This window comes from Triturus cristatus, chromosome 6, assembly GCF_964204655.1.
Source record: "Triturus cristatus chromosome 6, aTriCri1.1, whole genome shotgun sequence".
In the NCBI taxonomy this organism is placed as follows: domain Eukaryota; kingdom Metazoa; phylum Chordata; class Amphibia; order Caudata; family Salamandridae; genus Triturus; species Triturus cristatus.
The window spans coordinates 797,839,060-797,856,216 of record NC_140589.1 but is presented as its reverse complement, the minus strand read 5'-3'; positions in this window follow the sequence as shown (position 1 = coordinate 797,856,216).

Below are 17,157 nucleotides of genomic sequence, written 5' to 3'. Positions count from 1 at the left end.
CTGGTCCTGCCATTTGTTTAGGGAGGAAGATTTCCCCTTTACATAGAATTCTATATTTCTTGTTATTTGATTATTCTTACTTATTATTATATTTACAGTATATTTCTTGCTAGATGTTTATCTTCTTTTACTACGCTTATAGAATTATATGCTATTTCATTTTATTAATATTTAAAGGGGGGAGATATGTAGTGATCTGCTTTTAATGTAGTGCATTTCCCTTGCCCTGCTGTTCTCCCCAGCTATGTGATGTCATGTAGAATGTTGGGAATGTTTCAGCTCCTGGTGGGGCTTACTTAAAGACTTACTAAAGAACCTGTAAGGATACAACTAAGAAATAAACTACAACTACGAGACCCTGTCTATGAGACTTCTTTCATTTCTACACAATGCTTTCTATATTTGCAAGGGCCCTGCATCTTCTCCTGCAGAAAAAAGTATTTCAAAAGCCATGAAAAAATCAAACAAGCATTGCCAAATTCAAAAGACTTGCAGGTGATACCACACCCATAGACTTGGCGAGGGCTTGTCAAAACCTGACCCTAGCTCCTTGAGTTAACACATTCATATGAGAAGGCTTATAAGTAGCTTTGCTTGTAATTTGCATACTTTCTCAGCTCAAATTTTCCAAATCTTCACTAGAATGACACGGAATTATGTGAAATGTCTTGATGTGCATGAACAATTTTTGGATGGTACCTCGTGACTTTTCTGTGCCAGGGCAGAACCTGAGTTGAAAAATTACTCGAAAAACCGACAGGAGACTAGTTTGAGGAGAAATATCTCTCGGCCAATCACTGTCTCCTCCAACCCAGTCTCTGGTTGGCCGGCTGTAATCATGCAAGTCCTGCATTATGTCAAATATAAAAAAGTAATGTAATCTATCGCCGAAGGCAAAAGTCAGAAATCACACGAGGTCAGGTCTGCATTCTAAACAGTTACCGATGAGCCTACGTCGTTCATCACAGTTGAATGCTTCCATATTTAATGCAGTTTTAGTGACTGCCACATCAAAAGATGGCATGTCAAAGAGATTATTTACGTGGGAATACTGCAGTATTCTACAGTATGCCTAGAGAGGGCAACCTATACCAGTGGGTCAAAGAGTAAGACCATACAGAGTAACACAATATCATGATATTTTTAAGTTTTCAACGCAAAAGATGGAAATATATTTTTAATATATGCTTGAATTTGTTACAGATGTTTTTAAAAATATTTTACTTTTGTTGTTCATATTTTATATGTGCCTATTGCATTCTATTTTGTTGGAAAGTATTCGGTACGTGTAAAAGTACAGTAAAAAAAATGAATCTAAAATAGACTTTTCTGTGCCATGCTTGATTCATCAATGGATATCTGAAACTGATGTTTGGGTCCAATAATCATTCTTCAGAAAACAAATATGTTTTCCCTGATCTGGGAACAGTTGGTTAGTTTTATACATATACATTATGGAAGTCATCGAGAGTTCTATTCTAAAAATGCAGAGAACATGGTGAAGAAGTCACAGCTGGACACAATGAGGATTCAAGTTACTCTACCTGGCAGTTTATGTATCTGAGAAACAAGAACACTTTATCTAACATGGACTCTAACTTTTTCTTCCCGTTTAAGACTTGATATTAGATTAAAAAGAGCGTATTCGGCGGGAGGGGAGCTTAAGACGAGAATTTTGCTTACAGACTTCTGGGTCGTACGTTCAGAAATTAATAACGAATTTCATTCTCAGGGTTTACGGCCACCCAGAGATTTGCCTATTGTTAATTATCGACCGATGGTCTGTTTCTATGGCGAGTGAAGTGGGTCAAAAGGGGGTGATTATATTCCTTAGCAACAGCGGCCCCGACAGGACTCGTTGCAAAGGCCGTGAAGTACTAGCATTATTTCTGCAAGGCGGGCTTCTTAGCTTCAATTCGGAATATAGATTGCACCGATAAAAGTGGGGTTTTTAAATATTGAACACTTTTTGTTTTCCTGGGCCATATTTTCCAAGCCCTGAAAACCAACACCACTCCTTCCTGTTTGGGGAGGTTTAGCCCTCGAGGATTTTAGGTGAGGAGGGGGTTGGGATAAAATTCTATTGAAATGGAACATACGCTGCGGCCTTGTGTTGAGCCCCGTTGAATGGGAAGGTTACGGGAGGCTGCTCGCTGTCCCCTGCTCTCCCTTTTGTCTCCTTTCTCCTGTCTCTGCCAGCCCCTATTGTGCTCTCTGCTGCCTGCCCCTTCCAGTCCCATCAGCCCCTTCGCGTTTTCCTGCTCTTTTGATTTCAAGCAGAGTGTGGGAATTGACAGTTGAAACCCTTCAAGGAAATCAAACGTACACAAAAATAGAACAGTGCGCGCTGCGTATAACGCAATAAGCGGCAATGAATGTCTGTCCCATGACTCACGAAGCAATTAAAACTCGGAGTGAATGGAGGTCTCATAATAGAAGCCAGGCTGGCATTACCATGGGCAGGAAACGGGATTCATCCAGATGGGAGCTTTTTCTGAACATCTCTAAAAATATGAGTACTTGTGTGTGAGGACAGGGTGGTGAGGAGAGAGGCGTGTCAAGAGGATAAAAGTGGCCGCCACGCCCCTTCTTCAGGCCTCGCTTGCGCTTTGCTTCCTTTAGGTGGTCAGCCATTTAAAAAAAATGACACACAAAAACTCTTCATGGCTAAAGCAACAGGCTTTTGTAAAGGGGCTTGCTCGCTGCTTTCATATGGTAATTGGTAGTTTCCATGGCAACCAATGAAACAAAAAAGGCCTCCAAACTACGCAGCACCAGGCGAGTGGATGAGTGGATGTCTACAGAGCGACACGCAGGGACGACTGCGTGTCGGGGAGCCCTTCGGAAAGGTATCCGATGGCAGGCGGGAGTTTTGTTTCCCATCACGCAATCACTACGCAGTCAGAGCTTGGAGTCGGAATCCATATTTTTCGCCAGAGGCCACACAAGGGGTTGGGCCATAACGAGGCTGGCAGTTGGCATAGGTTTTGGACACCCAGCGGTGATTACACGGCGCAGTAAAGAGTGCATCGCAGGCGTTCTCCATCTTAACCTTTAATTAAGAGTTTTATAATGCTATAAAGAGTCCTCCATTGTTTTTCAGCTGCAAATCTAAGCAGAGTTTTAGAGCAGTTTGATTAATGTTAGAAAATACAGTGGCCTTTATGCAGTCATCACTCTGAAGAACAGTGGCTTTTCTTTTATTAGATCACATAAGTCATTGCAGTTCACTTGGTGCCAAAATCTGCATATATGGTAACCACAAAGCGTTGAATAATTTGATCTTGCTGAATAATAAAGTGCTTGGGTATTCTGATTTTGAGCAGCATATGGGTTTTCTCTGCAACTATAAAACGTTGCAGAGCAGGCATTTTCTTCCACTGGGAACGTTCTAGGGGGCATATCAACAACAACCGGCGATAATTATCGCTCAGCGCTCTTAGCGTGAGGATAATTATCGCCGGCTAGCGTGAATTTTTATCGCTGAGATAGCGTGCTATTAGCAACGCTTATCTCAATAGCGATAAAAATCTACACGCTAACAGGCTAACGTGAGATAATCGCTGGAAACCCAGCGATAATCACACGTTACCTTGTTGATAGGGACAGGCAAACTTAGCCATGATATCCTCCTTCCATAGGATATCATGGCTAAGTCTGAAAATTAGCAGACGTAAAAAAGCAGCGTTAACCGCGGTTAGCGCTGCTTTTTTTGTCTCTAACAGGGTTAGCGACATTCTTGATAATAGGAGAAATGTCGCTTAGCGACATTTCTCCTATTATTTTACTCTGGAACGCCCCCTTTGCATCTCATTAGAGATGCAAGGGGAAGCGTAGAGTAAAAGGGTGCTAACATGCAAATTTGCGTGTTAGCACCCTGTTGTTGATAGGGCGCTAGTTTTATCTCTGCTTTTTTGGCTTTTAAAGCCAAAAAAGCAGAGATAAAGCCCTTGTTGATATGCCCCTAGGTTGTTTAGCTTGTCTCCTTGGACTGTAGACATAGTTTCCTGTCAAGATGGTTCTAAGTGATGTTGCACCCAAAAGTGAAATGTGTAGACTCTAGGATTTCTGTCCTAAACGTCCATAAAAATAAAGGTGAAAACAAATAAGTGTTTTGAAAGTCTGTAACCGAGTGAGATAGAAAAGGGTATCTTACGGATACCAGATCACGTGTTTTTGAGCGATCAGAGCATATGTAGGAACTATTGCCTTTTACTTGAGCTTCCCAATGCCAACTTTAGGCAGCCATTGAGAATAAATATTTCAAGGATTTGACAGTAAATCAGCAGCTTACAGAGCAAACAGACAGTGGCGGGGAAGGGAGTCCAGCTACTGTGTCTAACTCAAAACCAGTGACTAATTGGGACCCACCGAGTATGGTACGTTCTTGGGAGGGCCACAGGGCAAGCAGCAGCTACTGGGCCCAACCATGGAGGTTGAGACCTGTTACTCCTGATGCCCCTTTGCCCAGCCTACTATGGCTCCCGAGCAACTGGGCCATGTGCCCCTTCAACACGTGACTTTCAGTGGTAGTGTGGGTTGTGCAGTCCAAGGTTCCCAAGTATTAGCAGAGCAGTTGCTTTATATGGAACACTCTACAACACTACTGATACTCCAAATCTGCTCACCTCAAACATCTATTTTCTAGCAAAGTAAAGATTAGCACGGTGTCATCCATGCTGAGCTGAAAAGTGACAAAAGCCTTTACCATTCCAGGCAAAGTATTATAGTTTTGGATTGGTAAAATACCATCCAAGCCAACTTGGAATGAATAAAAGCAACCCCTGCAACGCGTGTGTCACTCCCATTAGTGCTCTTTCGGTTTCTGTTGTGGGCTGCCATTTATTGTTGTACATAGGTCTGTTCTTTAATTTTCCCTTTTTTGCATGAGTCAAGTTGATGTTTTATTTTGTCCCCCTGATGAGAGACTGGAAAGGTGCTCACTTGAAGGTTTTTTTTCTGACTTTATAAATAAATAGAATTGTGGTTTGACTGAATGTTTTGTTCTGCTTCACAATTTCCCGACCCTAATGTGTCACTCATATCTGTTTCTTCCCCTCTTGGATGCAGGCAGTACTCACTGAGGTGTTGATATAGAAAAAGGATAACACTTTTCATCACAGCTGCTGGGGCTTCAGTTCATATGCCGGGCACTCTACTGAAGATAATAATGTTGCTGGTGACAGTCATAAATGCAAAAGTGGCTGCCTCACTTCGCAAAATCTATGCGAATGGTGTGGTCAACTCACTGAGGCCACTGGCGAAGGTTCCACAGAGGAGTGCTGCCTTGGTGCATGCACTGGTGCATGGGTGCTGGCCATGTAAATATAGGCATTAGGTTCATTTGAAGTTGGGCTTATTTTAGAGTCGAGAAATCTGGAGGCTTCAATGGCCAGGTCATGTTCAGCCATTTGAATACTGAAATGCACTTCACTCCACATTACAGGAGTTCGTTTCGATGCTGTTCCTTTTCTATTCTTTCAGTATTAGTTATTTTGCTCCTTTTGAGTTTCCCCCATCCTTGTAAACTGCACTATAATGTTTCCATTCTCTTTTGCTTCTTATGTCACCCCTTTTCTCTTTTGTCTTTTTATTTTATTTTTTACTTACCTCCATTTCTCTTCCTTTTTGCTTACACCTCTTGGTGCAGTGTCATGTTTATTATGTTACTTTATTCATCTGTTATATTATGCTAACCTTTGTTTAAGGCACACATGCTGCAATAGCTTTTGAGGATTGCATGGCAGATCAGAGCATGGTGTTATTTGAGATTTGTATTTTTAAGTCTGCAGGATCAGTTTGTTGGCTGTGGCCAACTGACTTGCAACAATGGGGTTATTTGGCCAGAGTGCAGCCTAGTAATGTTAAACTTAGTAATTAACTTGAGATAAGGGCAATGCTGGCAAGCTCAGATTTCCAGCCTATTTAGACTGTGTTGGGTGAGTGCGATGTGTTCTGTTTAAATATATTCTGCTGGGGCAGAGTGATGTTGTGTGTAGTGCTATGGTGGCATTCGGAAATGCACCTAAGTTGTGTATGAGATGCAATGTCAGCTATGTGTGTGATGGTTTGTTTAATATATTGTGTGCTGTCTCTGTGTGTTTTTATTTAGTGGTAAGTGCATAACCTGCCATTTTTTATCAAATAAAAAATGTTTTATGGCAATGCATCTGTGTTTTATTTTTTTATGAGAAGATTCTGGTGAAAATTGATTGCAACTGTTACAACTTTAATTCTGATTAAAACAGTTTTCAGTGAATTGTGTTTCTGATTGATATGTTTTGCTGCCCCTTGAAACAATGAGTTTGTTGCTTCACTTTTCAAACTAACTTTAAGTTATATTTATTTTGTTCCCTTTACATTTTTTTCACATTGGATTTGAGCGAACTCAAGTGCATCAATTGTATCTATTCTGCACTTTTTTGAGAAGGGGTAATTATTTAGGTCCTGATTTCGAGTTTGGCGTTCTGTGGACCACCAAACCCACGGTGGTGCACCAGTGTCGGTCCGGCCACTGCTGCACCGGTGGTCTGTCCGCTGGATTACCACTTGTGTGGTTGGACCGCCACAAGTGGTGGTGCAGCGGTCTTGAGGCAGTAATATGCTTGGTGGTGCCCTATGGCACAACCAAGCATATTACTTAGTGGTGCCCTGTGGCACCACCGAGCATATTTCGGCTTTTCTGACCACCAGCTGTCTCACGGAGGTTCCTACTCCATGAAACTGCTTGCAGTGAGGAAAGAAATGGGTCCCTACAGGGCCCCCTCTTGGCCCTGTACATAGGAGTGCATGCACGGGGCCACGTGTTGTGCCCCCCTGTGTGCATGCACCCCATTCCTGCACGGCATGGACTTAACAGTCCATGCCGTGCAGGAACGTGAACTGTTGGTCCCACGGTGGTGCCGTTTAAGGCTCACATACGAACCTTTAACCTGCACCGAAGCTGGACCGCCTTGCCATCTGCCTGCCAAACCACAAAAATATTTGTAATCTGGCAGGTGGGTGGTGGTGCAGTTTGGCAGTCCTGGAGTGGGGCGGTGGCGTGGTGGCCAACTCCAGGACTGCCAAACTCGGAATCAGGCCTTTAGTGACCGCTCACTCCTTTCCTGAGCGCTGCCATGTTTTTGAAGCTGACTTTTTTACTGATCCCATTTGGAAGCATTTTGACATTACCATAAATAACTTTTTTCTCTCCTCTCTCTCTGTGGTGATTTTTTTTAGAGCCATCTCCTACTTTATTTTAAGATGCTTACATAACAAATCATGGCTCTTTAACTTAAATATTAATGAATAATTAAAATTCATAAGCAATGTAATGAAAAGATTGCAATGTAAATCCATGGTGGAAATTTCCACACACATTTTTATCAATTTTGTAGGTGTTGCTTTTTGTGCTGGTAGTGTTTTTCCATTTCTGACTTGATTTCTATTTGATTCCCTAGCAGTAACTTATCTGTGAGTGCCCATATGAGGTGTGTGACCTACACCAATGCTTGGCTGGATAAGATTTGGGCTATAGTGCTGCTCGCATACATGTGGATGTAACTTTGGTGAATTGCAACCAACTTAGGGCCCGATTTAGATCTTGGCGGACAGGTTACTCTGTCACAACGGTGACGGATATCCCGTCCGCAAAAATATAAGTCCCATAAGATATAATGGGAATTATATTTCGGTGGACGGGATATCAATCACAGTTGTGACGGAGTAACCCGCTTGCCAAGATGTAATTCAGGCCCTTAGTTTCTAGAGGTGTTTTTGAACCTATATATCCCTCCTTTTGCCTCTCCTTATTTTTTCTGTTGTTACTTCCCTTTAATAGTAAATATTCCCCAATTTCCGGCCAATATCCCTTGTCACTGTAACTTACACCAAAAAAGTAGACCTATGTGTGCATAGTTCTCCGCACTTATAACAGAGAGATCTGCACAAGAGATCTAAGACTGGCGTAGTTGGAGAGCTCTGCTCATACCTTTGTGAGTTGCATGTACAAGTCTGTAAAGTAGTACTACAGGAGTAACGATTTACATACTCATTCACGTCTTTTGTGAACAGTCCCCACTATCTACTCAAAGAACTTATGGCATCACCTTGATTTCAACATTTTATCATTTATGGAACTTAAACTGGAAATGTGGATGGTTTCAGCAAAATCACAATTTCCTTTATCACACTGTAAAGAGTCATCCGCTCTACCAAATTCTCACATTTATTTATTTATTCATGCCCTCAGCTTTTCTGCTTATTACAATGTTTTCTTTGTTTCAATGAACACTGGCATGTTCATGAGCAAGGGATGCCTTTGGAATGTCTTGTGTCACGCACACAACAACTCTGAACGAGCTCAGCTTGGTGCATGCCAAACAGATTAGTAATCATTCATTGGTAGCACGCCAGAGAATGATTTATACCCGCCGGGCACAGTAATTCATTGTACTCAGCAGATATTTGTTTCAATTATTTTATGATCCACTCTGAGTATTTTATCATGGTGACTAAACAGATTTTATGTGCACATTCATATTATCACTATACTTTGGTTAAACTCTGAGGAAACCCAGGCTTTACTTGAACAAAACGTTTTATAATGTACATAAAATTTATATTAGCTGTGTAGTGCCTTCTGAAAAAAGTTGATCAGTGGATTTGGTAAAACCACTCTATCAACTACTAGTCACGGGGATTCAGAATAGCATTGTTTTCTAAGATTTAGGGCTAGTGCAGTGTTGGAATGGAGAAAGACGTGTACCCCTGCCCTGGGTGCCCAACTGTACTTTTGTCTGGATCCCTAATGCTGATTTATGTTGTCATAGGAAAACACGGATCATGCATGTGTGCCATGACATAGGTCTGTCTCATTGATTGCGGTCTTATTGGACCGGGAAGGGCACCCAAAGCGCTATGCTCATAGTGGTGGAAGGCTACCGCCTTCACCAAGAGTTAAGCAGTGCAAGTGCTGTAGTGGCAGCATACCATGTAGTGATCAGTAGGAGTGAACAGTCCTAGTAACCTGTGTTACTAGAGTGAGGCCTACAGGCTCACTCACCTTTTTAAAGTTCGTCTGCTGTGTGCTTAACTCAACCTTGGCCTGGATCAGTTAGATGTAGAGTGCTATGCAGTGCTGGAGTGATGAATCTGTGCTGGATGTATGTGTGCCTGGGAAGGGTAGGGTATAGGGATAGAGCAGTACTGTGCAGTACATGTATGGTTAGTAAATATGTACTGAGTTTATATATGGATGCAAGGAATGCATTACATGAGAGATGTTGTGCTGTGCAGTGTGTGTGCAGTGAAAGTATGTGCTAGGTGTATGTGTTTTTGCACGAAGTACAATGCATGAAGGGTGTAGTGTTGTGCAATGCGTGCATGGTGAATGTGTGTGCCTGCAAGAGACACAATACTGAGAGGCTACAGTACTGAGTAGTGCGCACAGAGTGAATGTGTGTGCTGAAAGTATTTGTTTCCGTGATGGCCCAATACATGGAGGTAACAGTGCTGGACTGTGTGTGAGCTGTGTGCATACACTGACTGTAAGTTTGCCTGCAATAGTACATTACATGGAGGACGCTGGTTTCCATTTTGGGAAGCCTAGGCTTGCCTGGTGAAGATATGAGGAGTGGTGGAATCCCCCAGACAGATTTGTGTATTGCAGCATTCCTGTGAACTGGGTGGGACACACTGGAGGATGTTATAGATAGAGAGACTCCCCCTGTACCTAAAGGGTGGTCTTAGATTCAGTGATAGATCTCTAGGAAGGGGCCTGCACTAATCTCAGGCAGGAGATGGTGCTGATAATGGAATCTTAAATAGTGGGGCTGGAAGCCCAGGATTAATCTTTTGATGCACATATCACTATGGCTGATATCCAGGTGTGAACCGTAGTCACTCCCATGGCCTGTGATGTGGGACCATCAGTTTCGGAGTCTCTTCTGCTGTGACAGACAGTCTTTCAAGAGGAAAGAAGAGAACAATAGGTGTACACTTCAAAAGAATCAGTACTTCAATATAAAACTTCAAAGACTCAGACCTTAAATCACATTTGGTGTCAGAAAATGGATTATAAGAAGGGGAGGATAAGACCCCACAAGTGATCATCTGCCAAGCAGTCAGCCAATTGTGATAGAAGAGGATACTCTTCAAGACTACTGCCTGAAATTGGGCCACAGCCTGCTAGTCTCACTGATGCTTGACCTGCATGCAAAGACCAGTGTGCCCTGTGAGAAAGAGGAGAACATTGGAGGGAGGGAGTTTCAACGGGGAGCCTTACCGGGAAGGCTCCATGTGCAAGGTGTGAGGAGATGGCTGCGAACCAATTGGGTTATTGTCTGTGTGTAGGCATGATTTGTTGATCCCTGTATGTCAGGAAAGAGCTGCCATGGACTGATCCACGCATCAAGTACCGTGCGGGGAAGGTCAAGCCCGTGCTGCCTCATTATGGTAACCATATATTCCAAAGTGGGCCATTGTTGATATGACTGTGCGGACAAAAGCACCAAGACTCGTGTATGCCTTAGCAGTGACCCTGTATGCTAGGAGGGTCTGCCGTGGTATGGGTGATTGCACTGGAGAAGTTTACGCTTTACCAGCAAGTACTGTGGCAACCCCTTATGCCAGTAAGAGCTGCTGGTACTGAGTTTTGCCAAAGTTTGGGCTGTTGCCAGGGAAAATAGAAGCTGTGATCTGCGGGGCAAGCCTGTGCATCGAGATCTTCCCCCTGACTTACCCAAAGGACCTAAGACGAAGCTGATTAGAACATCTCACTGGGATCCAGTTGGGAGCTTGAAGATCAACCCATTTCCCCAGTGCTGAGAAAACTGAACTTACTACGTCTACAGATTCAGGAAGCACCTTTGATCGATGTGGAGGCCTGCAGTGCTGGACTCAGAAAAGAGTCTGCACCTGCCAGGTGCTCCCACATGTGCCGCTAGCAGCCCAACTTCTCCTAACAGGACTAGAGCTGCAAGGGCTCATGTTTGGGGCATCCTCTGAAAAGTTGTATGCTTCCATGTTGCAGGAGTGGGTAAGACTTGAATTATGCCAGCCGGACCTTGGGGCACTCGCTGCAAAAGTGCTGCAGCACCAAAGAGACCTTTTGACTAATTCCTAAGAAGTCAAAGGGGGACTCTTGAGTAAGGCCTACTAGTGAGCATTCCCTGGATGCAGCCACCAGTGAATGTAAAATAACGCTGACCAAATTGAAAAGGAAGAGAGTGGGGCAGATATTCTCCAGACAAACACGAAAGCCTCGACCTCAAGGGAATTGTGTTGTTGCTTATAAATGTGGTTATTTCTTTGGATGCCTAGAGTTAGAAATTAAATACTTTTTTCCCTATAGAAATAAGTATTTTACTGGACATTAATTTACTGACATTGCTGAGTACACTTTGACTTATGAGTTGTGTTTACTAACCTGCACCTACACTTTCCCCCCAAGAGAGCCTTTGACTGTTCATCCACAGCTGCCACTGAGAATTAAGTGCAGGAGCAGTACTTGACCAAGCTGCTCAGGATTCATAGTAGGTCAGGCCTTGGGATATCAGGAGTCAAAGGCCTCAATCACCACAATTAGGCTCAGTAGCACCTGCCTACAGTGTGGCCCTCTAAAAGGGGTTCTGGCAGGCAGCAATAAAATATATATTAAATAATATTAAAGGTCCAGCAAAGACCATCCCCTATCTGCCAGAGTGATGTGAGCAAAAGGAGGTTTTTCAGAAGCTCACGTAAAAGGCGTGATTAATCTGTTCAGTTTTCAGAAGAATAATTCTTCAAAGAAACAAAAGAGAAATTGAAAAGGAGGATGCAAACACATTGGGCCTAGTTATGAGTTTGGGGGTCTGAGGGCCACCAAGCTCAGGGTGGTGCAGCGTTGGTAGTCTGGCCTTCTCTCCACCGGTAGTCCGACCGCCAGATTACAACTTGTGCAGTCGGACCACCATGGCACCATAACAACTGCCAGGGATCAGAGATCCCAGGCAGTGGCACGGCAGTCTGAGGGTGACAATATGCTTGGTGGTGCCCTTTCCTCTCCGCCAGCAGTCATATGGATGTTCTTACTCCATGAAACTGCTGGCGGTGAGGAAAGAAAAGGCCCCCTCTTGGCCCTGTGCACACGGCTGCATGCAGGGGGACACATGTCGTGCCCCCCCGTGTGGATGCACCCCATTCCTGCATGGCATGGAATGTACAGTCCATGCTGTGTAGGAATGTGCCCTGGCAGTCCGGCGGCATTGCAGTTTAAGGCTCACATATAAGCCTTTGAACTGCACTGCCACAGGACCGCCACGTCGCCCACCAGACCACGATAACACTCGTAAGCTGGCAGGAGGGAGACGGCCCTATTTGGCGGTGTGGGAGCGGGACAGTGGCGTGGCGGCTCGCTCCCACACCATCAAACTCGTAATCGGGCTCCTAGGGAGTGTAAAACTTTTTGCTAAATGTATCCATCCAATAACGGAAAGCAGTATGTCCTAACACTTCGGGAAAATCTTTGTTTTTTTTTACCAGTAAAATCCCATAATTTTGTTTGTTAATGGCGGAAACCTATCCTTTCACCAGAATCTATAAATGTCTTGTTAATCGTTTGACATATATATCAGCCTGGGATTGCTTGTACGCTGACCCAAGTATCAACACACAGAAAGAAGTAAGGCTACTGAAATCGCAATTTTTATCGAGTGATAATCAAAGGTAAAAGTGTAGCAAAGTGCAATACTTTGTAAAAACTGCCCCTACCAACAACAAATTGTGGCATGCTTCATCATAGGGGTGCTGCGCTGCCTCAATGCAGACCAACGCTTGAGGTGGAGCAATAGGGTGGGGAAGACAATACAAACACACAGAAAAGGAAAAGGATCCAAGAAAACATGAGTGCAGATTATAAGTCTAAAACTAACTAAGGTATTTCCTCATAATAGTTTTATTCCTGGATTCCCTTGTTAGGATTAAAAGGTAACTCCCTACCAAATGATGGTGGTGAAGTGAGTGTATTATGCACCCAACACCCCTTTGTTCTGCATAAAGGTTGACATGTTTCTGCCAGAATACGTGTCTCTACTGGCATTCATCAGGACTGTCGGATCCCTATGCTAAATCCCTTTCTGTCAATAAACCTATAGTATATCAGATTACTCCACCTGAAAATTGTGGAAATCTGGTTGGTACAGTAATCACACTCCTAATAGGATCTGTAAATAGAAAGAATAAGAAATACAAGTGAAGAGAAAGGGGACCCATGAGTACCTCCACGTGTCCGATTCAGAGGCCCCGGGTGAAAAGGGGCCAGCTAAGGCCGCTTCCGGAAGCCTTTTTGATCCAGGCAAACCAAAAGGGCTGTCCGAATCGTTCATTGTACTTGCTCGCTTGGAAAACCTAGTCCATAGAGCTGTATGATTCAGCTCTGGAGGGCTCTGTCTCTCCGAATGCCTTCTGGAACCGATTCAGTCAGTTCTAAGGCTTTCCAGGCATCGTACTTGGTAGTTCAGAACTGTGAATGATTTGTTCGGAAACAAGGGCTTCGGATCGGTTTAGGCAATTCCGAATCTAATTCGGAGCCCTTCCGACCAAGATCAGAATAAACCCCATTGTGACGATATAAGCTATCATATACTTTAATGCACTGTGTATTTGTGCAGTGACTGTTGATATGGGAAAAGCCAAGCTGCTCCTGACTGACGAACCCCAATCAGGGCAAAACCGGTCTTCGGTTACTTGTGTTCTAGTTCAGGGAGGACCTGGCCTAGCAGTTTGGGCTGGACTGTTCCTATTGGTGCAGGCTCAAGACTAATTTGAACATGGCAGAGCCCAAACTGAGGTGACATGGTGGTCAAAAGAACAATGTTTGTAATGCTTCCCCAAGCGAATGCCAGTGGTTATACTTATTGCAAGCATTCTTCAATCAATCAGGGAATTATACGCGCACTACTCACCCGTGAGGGTCTCAAGGCGCTGGGGGGGGGGGGGGGAGGGGGCTCGGCATCTTTCAACCGAAGAGCCAGGTCTTGAGAGTCTTCCTGAAGGTGTTCAGGGAGGGGGCTCGTCTAATGTCTGCTGGTAACTCGTTCCAGGTCTTGGCTGTGATGTGAGCGAATGATCTTCCGCCTGCTCTGGCTCTGTGGATGCGTAGGGTTTCAGCCAGTGCGAGGTTGGACGAGCGCAGGTTTCTTTTGGGTACGTGGAAGTTTATTCTGTCGTTGAGGTACTTGGGTCCGTTGTTGTGTAGGCATTTGTAGGCGTGCATGATGATTTTGTAGGTGACTCTCTTCTCCACTGGGAGCCAGTGGAGTCTCCGCAGGTGTTGGGTGATGTTAGTGCCGGGGGATGCCAAGGACGAGTCTGGCCGCGGTGTTCTGTATTGTTTGGAGTTTGAGCAGTAGGGATTTGTTGATGCCGGCGTAGAATGCGTTGCCATAGTCCAGTCTGCTGGTGATGAGTGCGTGGGTGACTGTCTTTCGTGGCTCGGGGGATCCATTTGAAGGTCTTGCAGAGGATGCGGAGGGTGTTGAAGTAGCTGGAGGTGGCGACGTTGATCTGTCGTTTCATGGTGAGTGATGAATCGAGTATGATGCCGATGTTTTCGGCATGGTCTGAGGGGGTAGGGGGACTTCCGAGGGCTGTGGGGCAGCAGGTGTTGTCCCATGCTGAATGGGTGGTTCCAAGGATGAGGACTTCTGTCTTCTCGGCGTTGAGGTTTAGGCAGCTGTTGGCCATCCAGACCACGACTTCTTGCATTCCTCTCTGGAAGTTGAGTTTTGCGGTGGCGGGGTACTTGGTTAGGGAGAGGATGAGCTGGGTGTTGTCAGCGTAGGATAAAATGTTAAGGCTCTGTTGTCGGACGATGGCTGCGAGGGGGCCATGTAGATGTTGAAGAGGGTTGGGCTCAGAGATGACCCCTGAGGGACTCCACAGGTGATTTCCGTGGGGGCGAAGAGGAAGGGTGGTAGTCTGATCCTTTGGCTTCTTCCGGTGAGGAACGAGTAGATCCAGTCCAGGGCTGTTCCTTGTATGCCGGTGTCATGTAGTCTGGCTATTAATGTATGTGAGAGACAGTGGTAAAGGCCACAGACAGGTCAAGGAGGATGAGGGCTGCGGAGTTGCCTTGGTCCAGGAGGGTGCGGATGTCGTCTGTGGCGGCGAGTTGGGCAGTCTCGGTGCTGTGGTTGCTTCGGAATCTGGATTGGGACGGGTCGAGGGCGGCGTGCTCTTCGATAAATCGTGTCAGTTCCCTGTTGACTGTTTTCTCTGCCACTTTGCCTGCAAATGGGAGAAGCGAGATGGGTCGGTAGTTTTTGAGGTCGGTGGGGTCGGCCGTGGGCTTCTTGAGCAGGAGCCGGACTTCAGTGCGCTTCCAGACATCTGGGAAAGTGCCTGTTTTGAAGGTGGTGTTGATGGTGCTTTGCAGTTCAGGTGCGATGGTGTCTGCAGCTCTGTGGTAGATGTGCGGTGGGCAGGGGTCAGTGGGGGCCCCGAGCGGATGGCTTTCATGGTCGTGGCGGTGTCCTCGGTCATGATTGGTGTCCAGTTGGAGATTGCAGGCTGGCTGGTGTCTTGGGGATGCGGGGGGCTGGCTGTGGCGTCTTGTGGGTGGTGGATGAAGTTGTCATAGAGTGTTCTGATCTTGAGGTGGAAGTAGGTTCCAAGTTTGTCACAGAGGTCTTGGGATGGGGTGATGTCTGTGACTTTGCTGCGTGGGTTGGTGAATTCCTGAATGACATTGAAGAGTTCCTTGGAGTTGGTGGAGTTGGTGAGGATTTTGCTGTGGATGAAGTTCCTTTTGGTTGTTCTGATTTGGTTGTGGTAGTCCGTCGTCATGTCCTTGTAGGTGGAGTAATTATCAGTTGTCTTGGTGTTCCGCCAGTTCTTTTCCAGGCATTTGCAGGTGCGCCTCGCTTCTTGGAGGTCGGTGGTGAACCAGGCGGATTTTCTTGGGCGTTGTTTGCCGTGGTTGCATTGCGGGGCGAGCTCGTCTGTGCAGTTGGAGATCCAGGTGTGGAGTCCTCTGGCTGCGGTGTTTGTGTCCGATGCCCAGGTGTGGTTGTCTCTGGTGAGGGTGGAGTTCAGTTGCTCGTCGGGGACCTTGCTCCAGTTCCTTCGTGGTGGGCGGTGGGTTGGTTTGGGTGCCTTGGGTTTATTGACGGTGAAGTGAACACAGTGGTAGTCGGTCCATGGTGGTTGCGTTGTGTGTCTGAAGTGAACGCTGTTACCTGCAGCGAAGATGGGGCCGAGGGTGTGTCCTGCTCTGTGTGTCGGTGTGGTGATGGGTTGTTTGAGCCCGATGCTGGTGAGGTTGTCACGTAGGATGGTGGAGTTGGGGTGGCTGGGGTTGTCGAGGTGGAAGTTAAGGTCTCCAACGAGTATGTATTTCATTGACGCAATGGCGTGGGGTGCAATGAAGTCAGTGATGGTGGTTGCGAAGGGTGTCTGGGGGTCTGTAGATGAGTGTTCCACAGAGTGTGGTCTTAGGGCTGGTCTGAATCTGGAAATGCAGGTGTTCTGTGAAGGGGAAGGTTTCATTGGAGATGGTGAGGTGGAGTGTGCTTTTGTGGGGGAGGTGAGGCCTCCCCCCTGGTGGCTGGCGCGGTCCCTCCTCTGGATCTTGTATCCGTCTGGGATGGTGGTGTTGATGTCAGGGGCGGAAGCGGTGTTGGTTCAGGTCTCTGTGAAGAAGGCGATGTCAGGCGAGAGAGAGTCAAGTGGTACCAGGTTTCCATGGAGTGTTTGTGTACGAAGCGCACGTTGAGGAGGATGCATCTGAGGGTGCTGTTAGTGGCGTTGGGGGCGGGGGTGGTGGTGAATATCCGGCGGCAGTGGAGGCAGGAGAACTGGCTGTGGGTTGTGTTCGGTGAGGCCATTTGTCAGTCTCTGGGTCTTCCGGGGTTGAGTGTGAGGAGGGCGGCTGATTCGTATCGACGGGAGGTTGTAGATCATGGGGTCCTGGCGCTGGTTGCGGTTGGGACGCGGACGGGCGCAGCGGCCGCCATTAAGTAGGGGAGGGGAGAGGGATGAGCAACTGGGAGGTGGGTGGCGGGATCGGTTGTGGACAGGGGGCAGGGCCACAGGGGCAGCAGGGGCAGCAGCGGCAGCAGTGGCAGGAAATGGAAGCGGGGAAAACTGTGAGAATGGGCACAACAGACAGATACTGGTACTAAGGTGTATGGAAAT